This window comes from Amblyomma mixtum, chromosome 1 (assembly GCF_055824585.1).
Source record: "Amblyomma mixtum isolate Tamu chromosome 1, ASM5582458v1, whole genome shotgun sequence".
Lineage (NCBI taxonomy): Eukaryota > Metazoa > Arthropoda > Arachnida > Ixodida > Ixodidae > Amblyomma > Amblyomma mixtum.
In genome coordinates, this window is record NC_143012.1 from 106,500,508 (window position 1) to 106,514,603 (window position 14,096).

Consider the following 14,096-nt stretch of genomic DNA (forward strand, 5'->3'; position numbering starts at 1 on the left):
CAGCGTGACGAGAACAATACGCCGGTGACGTCACGTCCACCAGGGAAGCGCCTGCTACAAAAAGGGCCGCGTTTCCACCGAGGAATCACTTGGCAGCAGCAAGGGCAGCCTGACGAGACCATCTAAATCTTGTCCGCTATTATTGCAGCATCAAGTGCGCGGCCAGTATTCACCGGTATTGGAAGCAACCATCGGCAAGGAAGTCAGCCAGCGTGACGACAACAATACGCCGGTGACGTCGCGTCCACCAGGGAAGCGCCTGTTACAAAAAGGGCCGCGTTTCCACCGAGGAATCACTTGGCAGCGGCAAGGGCAGCTTGACGGGACCATCTAAATCTTGTCCGCTATCATTGCAGCATCAACTGCGCGGCCAGTATTCACCGGGTTGGAAGCAACCGTCGGCAAGGAAGGCAGCCAGCGTGACGACAACAATACGCCGGTGACGTCACGTCCACCAGGGAAGCGCCTGCTACAAAAAGGGCCGCGTTTCGACCGAGGAATCACTTGGCAGCAGCAAGGGCAGCCTGACGAGACCATCTAAATCTTGTCCGCTATCATTGCAGCATCAAGTGTGCGGCCAGTATTCACCGGTGTTGGAAGCAACCGTCGGGAAGGAAGGCAGCCAGCGTGACGACAACAATACGCCGGTGACGTCACGTCCACCAGGGAAGCGCCTGCTACAAAAAGGGCCGCGTTTCCACCGAGGAATCACTTGGCAGTGGCAAGGGCAGCCTGACGAGACCATCTAAATCTTGTCCGCTATCATTGCAGCATCAAGTGCGCGGCCAGTATTCACCGGGTTGGAAGCAACCGTCGGCAAGGAAGGCAGCCAGCGTGAAGACAACAACACGCCGGTGACGTCACGTCCACCAGGGAAGCGCCTGCTACAAAAAGGGCCGCGTTTCCACCGAGGAATCACTTGGCAGCAGCAAGGGCAGCCTGACGAGACCATCTAAATCTTGTCCGCTATCATTGCAGCATCAAGTGCGCGGCCAGTATTCACCGGGTTGGAAGCAACCGTCGGCAAGGAAGGCAGCCAGCGTGACGACAACAATACGCCGGTGACGTCACCTCCACCAGAGAAGCGCCTGCTACAAAAAGGGCCGCGTTTCCACCGAGGAATCACTTGGCAGCAGCAAGGACAGTCTGACGAGACCATCTAAATCTTGTCCGCTATCATTGCAGCATCAAGTGCGCGGCCAGTATTCACCGGGTTGGAAGCAACTGTCGGCAAGGAAGGCAGCCAGCGTGACGACAACAATACGCCGGTGACGTCACGTCCACCAGGGAAGCGCCTGCTACAAAAAGGGCCGCGTTTCGACCGAGGAATCACTTGGCAGCGGAAAGGGCAGCCTGACGAGATCATCTAAATCTTGTCCGCTATCATTGCAGCATCAAGTGCGCGGCCAGTATTCACCGGTGTTGGAAGCAACCGTCGGCAAGGAAGGCAGCCAGCATGACGACAACAATACGCCGGTGACGTCACGTCCACCAGGGAAGCGCCTGCTACAAAAAGGTTGGTTTAGTTGGTTGGTTTAATGGGGTTTAACGTCCCAAAGCGGCTGAGGCTATGAGAGGGCCGCGTTTCCTCCGAGGAATCACTTGGCAGCGGCAAGGGCAGCCTGACGAGACCATCTAAATCTTGTCCGCTATCATTGCAGCATCAAGTGCGCGGCAAGTATTCACCGGTGTTGGAAGCAACCGTCGTCAAGGAAGGCAGCCAGCGTGACGACAACAATACGCCGGTGACGTCGCGTCCACCAGGGAAGCGCCTGCTACAAAAAGGGCCGCGCTTCCACCGAGGAATCACTTGGCAGCAGCAAGGGCAGCCTGACGAGACCATCTACATCATGTCCGCTATCAATGCAGCATCAAGTGCGCGCCCAGTATTCACCGGTGTTGGAAGCAACCGTCGGCAAGGAAGGCAGCCAGCGTGACGACAACAATACGCCGGTGACGTCACCTCCACCAGGGAAGCGCCTGCTACAAAAAGGGCCGCCTTTCCACCGAGGAATCACTTGGCAGCGGCAAATGCAGTCTGACGAGACCATCTAAATCTTGTCCGCTATCATTGCAGCATCAAGTGCGCGGCCAGTATTCACCGGTGTTGGAAGCAACCGTCGGCAAGGAAGGCAGCCAGCGTGACAACAATACGCCGGTGAGGTCACGTCCACCAGGGAAGCGCCTGCTACAAAATGGGCCGCGTTTCCACCGAGGAATCACTTGGCAGCGGCAAGGGCAGCCTGACGAGACCATCTAAATCTTGTCCGCTATCATTGCAGCATCAACTGCGCGGCCAGTATTCACCGGGTTGGAAGCAACCGTCGGCAAGGAAGGCAGCCAGCGTGGCGAGAACAATACGCCGGTGACGTCACGTCCACCAGGGAAGCGCCTGCTACAAAAAGGGCCGCGTTTCCACCGAGGAATCACTTGGCAGCGAAAGGGCAGCATGACGAGACCATCTAAATCTTGTCCGCTATCATTGCAGCATCAAGTGCGCGGCCAGTATTCACCGGTGTTCGAAGCAACCGTCGGCAAGGAAGGCAGCCAGCGTGACGACAACAATACGCCGGTGACGTCGCGTCCACCAGGGAAGCGCCTGCTACAAAAAGGGCCGCGTTTCCACCGAGGAATCACTTGGCAGCGGCAAGGGCAGCCTGACGAGACCATCTAAATCTTGTCCGCTATCATTGCAGCATCAAGTGCGCGGCCAGTATTCACCGGTGTTGGAAGTAACCGTCGGCAAGGAAGGCAGCCAGCGTGACGACAACAATACGCCGGTGACGTCACGTCCACCAGGGAAGCGCCTGCTACAAAAAGGGCCGCGTCTCCACCGAGGAATCACTTGGCAGCGGCAAGGGCAGCCTGACGAGACCATCTAAATCTTGTCCGCTATCATTGCAGCATCAAGTGCGCGGCAAGTATTCACCGGTGTTGGAAGCAACCGTCGGCAAGGAAGGCAGCCAGCGTGACGACAACAATACGCCAGTGACGTCGCGTCCACCAGGGAAGCGCCTGCTACAAAAAGGGCCGCGTTTCCACCGAGGAATCACTTGGCAGCAGCAAGGGCAGCCTGACGAGACCATCTAAATCTTGTCCGCTATCATTGCAGCATCAAGTGCGCGGCCAGTATTCACCGGTGTTGGAAGCAACCGTCGGCAAGGAAGGCAGCCAGCGTGACGACAACAATACGCCGGTGACGTCGCGTCCACCAGGGAAGCGCTTGCTACAAAAAGGGCCGCGTTTCCACCGAGGAATCACTTGGCAGCAGCAAGGGCAGCCTGACGAGACCATCTTAATCTTGTCCGCTATCATTGCAGCATCAAGTGCGCGGCCAGTATTCACCGGGTTGGAAGCAACCGTCGGCAAGGAAGGCAGCCAGCGTGACGAGAACAATACGCCGGTGACGTCACGTCCACCAGGGAAGCGCCTGCTACAAAAAGGGCCGCGTTTCCACCGAGGAATCACTTGGCAGCAGCAAGGGCAGCCTGACGGGACCATCTAAATCTTGTCCGCTATCATTGCAGCATCAACTGCGCGGCCAGTATTCACCGGGTTGGAAGCAACCGTCGGCAAGGAAGGCAGCCAGCGTGACGACAACAATACGCCGGTGACGTCACGTCCACCAGGGAAGCGCCTGCTACAAAAAGGGCCGCGTTTCGACCGAGGAATCACTTGGCAGCAGCAAGGGCAGCCTGACGAGACCATCTAAATCTTGTCCGCTATCATTGCAGCATCAAGTGTGCGGCCAGTATTCACCGGTGTTGGAAGCAACCATCGGCAAGGAAGTCAGCCAGCGTGACGACAACAATACGCCGGTGACGTCGCGTCCACCAGGGAAGCGCCTGTTACAAAAAGGGCCGCGTTTCCACCGAGGAATCACTTGGCAGCGGCAAGGGCAGCCTGACGGGACCATCTAAATCTTGTCCGCTATCATTGCAGCATCAACTGCGCGGCCAGTATTCACCGGGTTGGAAGCAACCGTCGGCAAGGAAGGCAGCCAGCGTGACGACAACAATACGCCGGTGACGTCACGTCCACCAGGGAAGCGCCTGCTACAAAAAGGGCCGCGTTTCGACCGAGGAATCACTTGGCAGCAGCAAGGGCAGCCTGACGAGACCATCTAAATCTTGTCCGCTATCATTGCAGCATCAAGTGTGCGGCCAGTATTCACCGGTGTTGGAAGCAACCGTCGGGAAGGAAGGCAGCCAGCGTGACGACAACAATACGCCGGTGACGTCAGGTCCACCAGGGAAGCGCCTGCTACAAAAAGGGCCGCGTTTCCACCGAGGAATCACTTGGCAGCGGCAAGGGCAGCCTGACGAGACATCTAAATCTTGTCCGCTATCATTACAGCCAGACTTGAAGCTTTTACCGCTGCCCTTAAGCCTTATTACGAACGCTAAAGGACTCGAAGTTCGCATTCTACGTGTTTAATTTCATTTTAAAGCATCGAGACGATGCTTCTTTGGAAGGGGGGTAATGCCACGTATCATTGTAGTGTTTGTTCGTTCACCCTCAAGGCTGCAGGAAAGGGCTGTTATCATTTCTGTTCGTGACGCGAGAAGCGACCAGTCTAATCTCGATTGATCGCAGCCATGAAAGGCTGCATCTAGGTTTTTCCAGATTACTGTAGATGATCTTGTCCTGCTATCTGGAAGTTTCCTTGCCGGCTTTAAATTGAGGGATGCCGCGAGCGGCGGACATTCGTAGTTCGACGATTGACGAGCACGCTTGTTGCTTACGCCGCCACCGAGTGAGTTAGTTCTTTTGCGGGCGCAAGTCAGCCCAAATAAAGAGCTTCGTTTGCAAGTATTTCTGGGTTCTTCCTGACCGCTAGACTGCCGTCACTACAACGTGACAATATAATAGTTTCTTCCTAAAGAGACCTAATAAACAAGGTGGGGGGATTGAAATCCTCAGCAAAAGCAATCTAGAATGTGAAATCATTCCTGAACTGTCTCTGTTGACTGAGGATTTTGAATGCCTGTGCTTGAAATCGAGAAACTATATCTACTGGGTGATCTACCGACCACCAAACGGTCAATTCAATAATTTCATTTCCCACATTGAATTGCAATTCAACTACGTGAATGTAAATAATTTGGAATTATTACTTGCGGGTGATTTCAACATTGATGTGCTAAAATCTTCCTCTGCGCAGGAGACCTTTCTTTTGACAGTAGAAGCAAATGGTCATGGTATCTTTACTAAAACTGCAACACGTGTTACAATGCACACAGAAACTTTGACAGACCTTTTTATCACCAACATTGATGCAAAAAATGTAATATCAGGAATTATATGTAACGACATGAGCGACCACTTTCCCATATACCTTTTTGTTGAATGTGAAGATAAAAGAACGCATACGCAAACTTCGACGACAGTAATTGTCCAGAACATCACCCCTGTAACCTTGGAATCTTTCTACTCGAGTCTTGTGAATGAAAACTGGGATGGTGTATTCGACTGTGACACTGCAGATGAGGCGTATGAAACATTCATATGCATTTTTAAGCGAATTTACTGTGAACAATTTAGAGCAATTATTTTAAAGCCACATCATAACAACCGAAAGCCCTGGATCAGCCGTGAATGTTTAAGACGAATAAAAAAGAAGGCTAGATTATATAAAAAGTTTGTCAAAACGAGGTCACTTCTAGATTTAAAAATATTTAAGCAATATAGAAATAAGCTGAATTCCTTCCTGAGAAATGAAAAGCAGCGTTTCCTACAGCATGAGTTCCAACAGGAATCCTGTAAAGATAGTGCAGACGTATGGAAAAAACTAAACAAGTTGCTAAACAGAAACCAGTCGTCGCCAGTTATCAAAGATCTCGTTTTTCAGGGCCGCCGCATACATGGTAGAGAACTTGCCGAAGAATTTAACAAATTTTTTAAAGATGTTGTCAGCAGTTCTCAAAACCCTCAATCTCTGAGCAGCACAATTCCTAGGAATAGCCGCAGCATTTATTTTGATCCGACAGATGAACGCGAGGTATGCAATATATTCAACTCGTTGAAAAATAGCAAATCACGCGATATTGATGGCATACAAATTATTCCTGTTAAATATGTGCTGAACGTAATCGCCCCCTACTGACTTATATATATAATCTAGCGTTATCAACAGGTTGCTTTCCCAAATTAATGCAGATCTCCAGAGTAATTGTACTTTTCAAGAGTGGCGATAAAAACGATATGTCCAACTATCGACCGATTTCTATTCTGCCGATTTTTTCTAAGGGCCTAGAAAGAGTAATTCATAAAAGACTCATGAACTTCTGCAATAAACTTAACCTCATTAATCCGTCACAGCATGGTTTCCGCCCAAACAGGTCCACTGAAACAGCCTTACTAATGCAAAAAGAGGTAATCCTCGAGGCACTTGAAAATAGGGAGATGTGCATAGGTGTTTTTGTGGATTTCCCGAAGGCTTTTGATCGCCTAAACCATCAAATACTACTGAACAAGCTAGAAAAATATGGAGCCCGTGGCACTGCAGCTTGTCTACTAAAGCCCTACCTACAGCATCGACATCAATGTGTAACAATAGATCAGCATGTTTCAACTCTTCAACCTATAACCACTGGAGTTCCACAAGGAAGTATTTTAGGACAGCTACTGTTTATTGTATACATAAACGACATAACAAATATCAGTAACCTTCCAAAATATCTTCTGTATGCAGACGATACCAGTCTCTTATTTAGGGGCAATAACGTTTATGGTTTATGGCTTATGGCGTTTAACGTCTCAAAGCGACTAAGGCTATGAGAGACGCCGTGTGGAGGGCTCCGGAAATTTCGACCACCTGGGGTTCTTTAACGTGCACTGACTTAGGGGCAATAACATTCCATTGCTCATTTCAAACACAAACAGTGTGTTAGAAAAGTTGAAATCGTGGAGCGCAGCAAATTCCTTGATAATAAATAGTAAAAAAACAAAAGCGGTACTTTTTCATTGCCGGCAGAGTGTCGTTACATCAGATCTTAGGCTAAAAATAGACAATTCTATTATAGAGGTGGTAGAAAGAGTAAAAACGCTAGGAATTTTCTTTAACAAGAACATGAGCTGGGACCCTCACATTAGCTTCACTTTAACCAATTTATCAAAGTGCGTCGGAATGCTCGCGAAATTTCGCTCCTATCTAGCAGTATCGATTAAATTAATAATATACAACACATTATTCATGTCGTATGTTAACTACTGTTTCCTTGTCTGGGGCTCTACTACTCAAACTAACCTGCACAAGATGTACATGCTCCAAAAGAAAGCAGTACGTCATATAGCAAATGTTTACTACCTCGCACATACCGAAGAACTGTTTAAGAGATTCAAAATCATACCCGTTCATAAGCTATACGAATTTTTCTTAGCCATAAGATATAAAAAATCCATTTCTCACTGTGACAACTTCTTGACAGCATTGTCATCCCTCGAAACAAACTCAACGCCATACTCGTTTCGAAAACACGAACCTTGGACCATTCCCTTTTGCCGTACAGAACACGGTCGACAGATGATGCGTCATGCAGTTCCATGGTTACTAAACAGATTCATCTTTGAACGTTTTTTTCTTGAAACATCTAGTACACAAACTCTAAGAAATCATTTTTTGTAAGCCGCTGTATTCCCTTTGTGTGAAAAGTGTGACACGAATGACTTTTGCATCTATGTTAGCACCAATGTATTGCGTATTAATGAGCATGTACCAAGAGTTTATATCGATTGTTTGAAATTCCTGTATTATATTCAGTTAGGTAGCGTGTGTGGATTTTGTACTTTTTTTTAAATTTTTTGCCCTTGCTGTACGCCATGCAGGGGGGCTCGGGCTCCCTCAAGCGAAAATCGTTCGCTTTTTGCTTGAGCCTGCCCACATCATAATGATGTAAATAAAACTGACTTGACTTGACTTGTCTGTACAATTTTTTTAAGGAAGCTGCACAGATGAACTGATGGCTGGACCTCACTTTCTTTGTAATGCAATGCTTCAAATATCTGGCCCCATTTGCTGTAAATTCTTTGGAAAGAGACTAGTTTATTTTTCCTTCAGATGAAACATCAAGAGACCCCTTAACCAATGTTTCATCCGAAGGAGGCAAGATACGCATCCTAAACGCTGAATATCTGCACTGCTTTAGTTAATGGTAAAAATAACTTGCAAGATATACATTTCCAAAGGTAAAAACTTGCGCAAACAGTAGAAGAAGAAGGAGACGGTACAACATGACAGAGCGCAAACTTCCAACTGGTTTATTTAGGAAACTGTACCTACATATATAGACAGGTGAAATCATATCAGAGTGATCAAGCGTAAACACGTGTGCACACAACCAGCGAAGATCCGCTACCAAGCAGGGCAAAACTAATAAAATCTCATCATGTTATCACTGAGGCCAAAAGATGCTAGCTGTAAGAAGGCTGAATGAAGTATGCAGGGTAATACCAGCAACGCAGACAGATACACACACATACACATGCACGACTGCGCGCGCGCAAACAACACATGCACATACACACACACACACACAAATAGACAAGCACACGTAACCTTGTAACAACACATATCTTTGGCAAAGCCAAGTCAGACCTAAAAACAAAGTAAAACAGGCAGCCACAAACTAAAACCGATAAAACAGCCAAAAGGCTAAACCTGAGTGAATAAAATCAATTTTCTAGGCAAAAGCCGCGTCACTCATAAAAAACCAACAACAAAAAACCAACAACAAAAACAAGACGTATAGATTTCTAAGCAAAAGCCGCGTCAGTTATAAAAATCAACAACAGACAAGAAGGTATGTAACAGCAAGTAGCCCAACAAATCACACATGTCCTAAAAAGGCTAGCTCCTTATCAAGGAGTGTTAAAGAGGTGGAACTAATACATTTTTCACCGTTTTTCGTTATTAAAAAGGCCTCAGTGATCTCTCTCTGCATTTTGGTTTTGCTACGTGCGAGAATTATAGTGCCCTCATACACAGGTTTTCATTTATGGCAGACAATATGATCATACAGGTTGCCAGTTTTGTAACTTTCCACATTCCTCTTGTGTTCAATGATGCGGTCATTCACGCATCTACCCGTCTGTCCAATATATATGCACCCACAAGTGAGAGGCAGGCTGTACACAACATTGGTGGAACATTCGACGAACCTAGTGCCATGCTTCTTTTCACATCGCTGAGGTTTTTTGGCCAGAACGGTACATACGCTTGACAGCTTAGTAGGCGCGGAAAAAAGTACAGTCACATCATTCCTGTTTCCAATCTTCTTCAGGTTATGGGAAATTTTGTGCAGATAAGGGATGACTTGAATCTGCTGTCTTGGCCGAGGCACTGTCGAGGCTTCCTTACTGTCATTCCTTCGTGCTTTTAACCTCAGCGATGTGAAAAGAAGCATGGCACTAGGTTCGTCGAATGTTCCACCAATGTTGTGTACAGCCTGCCTCTCACTTGTGGGTGCATATATATTGGACAGACGGGTAGATGCGCGAATGACCGCATCATTGAACACAAGAGGAATGTGGAAAGTTACAAAACTGGCAACCTGTATGATCATATTGTCTGCCATAAATGCAAACCTGTGTATGAGGGCACTATAATTCTCGCACGTAGCAAAACCAAAATGCAGAGAGAGATCACTGAGGCCTTTTTAATAACGAAAAACGGTGAAAAATGTATTAGTTCCACCTCTTTAACACTCCTTGATAAGGAGCTAGCCTTTTTAGGACATGTGTGATTTGTTGGGCTACTTGCTGTTACATACCTTCTTGTCTGTTGTTGATTTTTATAACTGACGCGGCTTTTGCTTAGAAATCTATACGTCTTGTTTTTGTTGTTGGTTTTTTTGTTGTTGGTTTTTTATGAGTGACGCGGCTTTTGCCTACCTTTTGCCTAAGATATACATACATACATACATACATACATACATACATACATACATACATACATACATACATACATACATACATACATACGTACGTACGTACGTACGTACGTACGTACGTACATACATACATACATACATACATACATACATACATACATACATACATACATACATACATACATACATACATACATACATACATGCACACATACATACATACATACATACATTCATACATTCATACATACACACACACACATACATACATACATACATACATACATACATACATACATACATACATACATACATACATACATACATACATACATACATACATACATACATACATACATACATACATACATACATACGAGGGGGTACCCAAAAGAAACCGGACTAAATTTTTTGCTCGGCAAAACTTCTGTGGTACCGCGTTTTGCCACTAGGAGCGCATAGAACGAACATTCCAGAGTCAGTAAGCCGAGTGCCGTCGTTGAAGGAGGTCAGACTAGTTCAGGCAGAGTTTTAGAGTGACGACTGTTTTGTGTGAACGTCGTTTTTGCAATGGCTGATTTTCGTGAACAGCGTGCGCCGGTGACATTCTGATTTTTGCTCGGAAAAAGTTGAATGGAAACTCTTGAAATATTAAGAAAAACGTACAAGGACGATGCTATGGGGACAAGTCAAGTGTTCCTGAACCGAATCCTGAATCAAAGCAACAATCTTGCCAATGGACAACTTCAAATTCACCTCGCCTCAAGAAAGCTCGTCAGCTGAAACCAAACCTCAAACTAATGCTGATTTGTTTTTTCGACGTGAGAGGAGTCGTCCATTGAGAATTTGTTCCGCAGGGTCAGACAGTTAACCAGGCTTTCTACTTGGATGTTTTGAAAAGATTGGGCAACAGTGTGCGGTGGAAGCGGCCAGATTTGTGGCAGTCGGGCGGCTGGTTGTTCCATCATGGCAATGCCCCTGCTCACACAGCCCTGTCTCTACGACAATTTTGGACCAAAAATGGCATGACTCCTATTTCTCAACCCTCATACTCTCCCGACCTTGCCCCGTGCTACTTCCTTTGTTTCCTAGAATGAAAAAATAAGTGAATGGAAAGCGTCTCGCTGATGTTGCTGAGGTGAAGAAAAAAACGACGGAGGCACTGTCAAGCATCACAAAAGATGAATTTAAACAATGTTTTGAAAAATGGAATGAAAGATTCGACAAGCGTATCATTGCAAGTGGGGAATACTTTGAAGGAGATTGAAGGTCTGTGCTTAAAATGTGAAAAAATAAGTTCAAACAAAAATAAGTCCGGTTTCTTTTGGGTACCCCCTCGTACATACATACATACATACATATATACATGCATGCATACATACATACATACATACATACATACATACATACATACATACATACATACATACATACATACATACATACATACATACATACATACATACATACATACATACATACATACATACATACATACATACATACATACATACATACATACATACATACATACATACATACATACATACATACATACATACATACATACATACATCTTTAATAACTCTCACAAGGTTACATTAGTAACAGAGGAGAGAGGACGCAAGGCAAAAAGCTGCGTTGGTGCAGCTTGAGGGCCACCCTGCGCCCTCTGCCGGCGGTATCGCCTGGCAGCTAATCACAACAGCAGTGGAAGAGCGCACTCACAAGCGCAAAAGAAAATACAGCCACAAAATATATACATTAACATTTGCATGATGTTATGCCTCTATTATCACTCGACATTATTGGACAAAAGAAACTGCTCAAAATTTTTATGTACAGGAAACGCATTTATAATCAGCCGAGATACAAATCAAGTAGAAAGTAGATACACAAAGCTATATATATATGTTCTAATCATCATGTCAAAATGATGCACATTCAAACAAAGGAGCACATTCAAACACATTCAAACAAAGGAATAAGTGTTATTAATTTATGCCGTGAAGTCTTTTCAAGTATGATGTTCTTGTGCAGAATATTGAGGTAGTGTGGTAGACTATATGTCAGTTACTGCTTACCATACGTAGTGCGGCAGAAAGGTACGGACCATGACATTTTGTTCCGTGTGATATAAGATGGAATCGAATGAATGAGGTTGAAACTTGATAAGAGGAGATCATTCTTAGTTGAAATAGCATTTTTATACATAGAGATTAACTTGAATGGGAATAACTCTGAGATTTTCATGATACTGAACCTTGCAAAGTAGGAACCCGTATGAGTACACCACGGCACATTAGCTATTAATCTAATTGCTAGTTTTTGCGCCATTAGAATTTTCATTTGGCTTTGCTTTGTTGTTGTCCCCCAGACCATGAGACAATAAGTTATATGTGGCAATATAAATGCATTGTAAATTAATAATATAACTCTAGGCGGAAGTGTGTGCCTCTGGCGGCATAGGATGCCATTAATCTTGTTGATTTTAGCGCAGATATTGTCAGTATGTTTATCCCAATTAAGTGATTCAGTCCAAACAACACCAAGACATTTCACAGCTGGCACGACATCAATTTTTTTGTTTGCTAACCAAAGGTCAAAATTTGCACGCACAATTCTGTTTTTAGCTCGGAATATTATTGCTTTGGTCTTCGTGATGTTTACCCTTAGGTAGTTCTTAGAGGACCACTGACGCAGGAATTCTAAGAACTTATTGCAGTGTTCTAGCAGGTATGTTTCTGTGTTACCTGAGGAAAGCATTGTGGGGTCGTCTGCATACGCTATTACGTTGACAGGAAGGGGAGCAGAAAATATATCATTCATCTAAATATTAAATAAAAGGGGGCCCAGAATGCTGCCTTGTGGTACACCAGAGGGGATAGCTTGCGAGGTTGATATAGTGTTATTAAGGGAGACCATTTGTTTACGATATTTCAGATATGATTCAATTAAAGATAAGCTGTTACCTCTAATTCCATAGTTATTGAGTTTATGTACCAGTAAAGCATGATTAAGCAGGTCAAATGCTTTCGAAAAATCCACAGATATTCCTAGTACAAGGAGCTTTTCCTAAAACGCCTTTATTATTATTTCTTTTTGCGACTGTCTGATAGGACTGAATGTGTGACTAGAAAAGTATTGATTCTCACATAAATAATCTTTTCCAGACCTTTGGATAATATCGGAAGAATGAAAATAGGCCTGTACTTAGCCATAGCTGAGGTAGCACCACCTTTGTGAATGACAGCCACTTTTGCTACCTGCATTTCTTTTGGAAACACGCCAGATTCTATGGCTAGATTATGGATATGCATTAGTATTGGAGCTAGTATGTCAACTACAAATTTGAAGGGTTTGATCTGAAAGCCATCTTTATCTTCATCTCTGCTATTTCTTAGATTCTTAAACACTGTCACTATTTCAACTTCATCAGTGGGATACATGAACAGGGATTCCGGAATGCATGGTGTAATATACGCGTAACCCACAGGTGTGTCAGAGGGACAGCATAACGTTTTGGTTATGTTAACAAAGTAATTATTAAATTCATTACACAGTTCCTCCCCTCCTATTGGTATACCATCTTTCATTATTGTCGTAATAGTTGTCTTTGAGGTGCGATTTAGTAATTTGTTCAGTTGGTCCCACTGGTTGTGAACACTTCTATTGGACCCCACTGAAAACGCATTACTAAAATAGCTTAGCTTAGCAGTTCGCAATTCTCTATTCAGCTGGTTTCGGTACTTCTTATATTTCTCAAGCTCGCGAGGCTCCCGTGATTTCATGAATTGCGCAAACATTTTTTCTTTGGTCCTTATTTTGCGCAGCAGTTCTTGCGTAACCCACGGCTTCTTTGGATTGCGTTTGCGCGGACGGACTAGTGGAAAACATTTATCATAGACAGTTTTAACCTTGAACAAAAATGCATCATACGCCCTATTCACGTCTTTTAAAGACAGCACATCGTCCCAACTAGTTTCATATAACATATAACGAAAACGTTCAAGTGTGGTGATATCAACGCGTCGAAAATGTGGAGAGGAGCTGCGGGAACTCGATAAGGGTGTTCGGCTGGGACGAAGGCAAAAACAGGGAGATGGTCACTTAAGTCGGATAGTACTGTGCCAGCTTTTGTTTCGCATTTTTCGGTGTTCGTGATTACAATATCGATACAGGAAGATGTGGAGCACTTCGATAAGG

The 14,096-nt window shown here is 45.1% G+C and overlaps 1 pseudogene; it reads left to right on the forward strand.

Moving 5' to 3' along the window:
• The first annotated feature begins 7,961 nt into the window (after positions 1-7,961).
• LOC149367450 (uncharacterized) overlaps positions 7,962-14,096 on the forward strand; it is a 38,663-nt pseudogene continuing 32,528 nt past the window's right edge.